Source organism: Trachypithecus francoisi, unplaced genomic scaffold, assembly GCF_009764315.1.
Source record: "Trachypithecus francoisi isolate TF-2019V2 unplaced genomic scaffold, Tfra_2.0 Lachesis_group4, whole genome shotgun sequence".
Classification (NCBI taxonomy): domain Eukaryota; kingdom Metazoa; phylum Chordata; class Mammalia; order Primates; family Cercopithecidae; genus Trachypithecus; species Trachypithecus francoisi.
In genome coordinates, this window is record NW_022681469.1 from 110,713,937 (window position 1) to 110,714,246 (window position 310).

Below are 310 nucleotides of genomic sequence, written 5' to 3' on the forward strand. Positions count from 1 at the left end.
CCCGCCACGCGTCTGTCCCCACCCGGCTGGGCAGCAAACACCGCCCCGAACCCCCACGGGGACCCCCACGAGGACCCCGCTGCCCAGGGTCAGGGGAGGGGCTGCGGTCCTCACAGACCAGGACTGGGGGCAGGTAGATCCCCCCAGGGAACCCAACAGTGTCCCCGGAGTCCCTCAGTCAGGGGTTTACAGACAGCAAGGACGTCCCCAAGGTGTGGTCAGAGGGGCTCTTGCAGGGGACATTGAGGTCTCTGATGGACGGGTCCCACTCAGGCCACTGGCCGCGGCCACGGTGGGTCCCCCGGAGCCC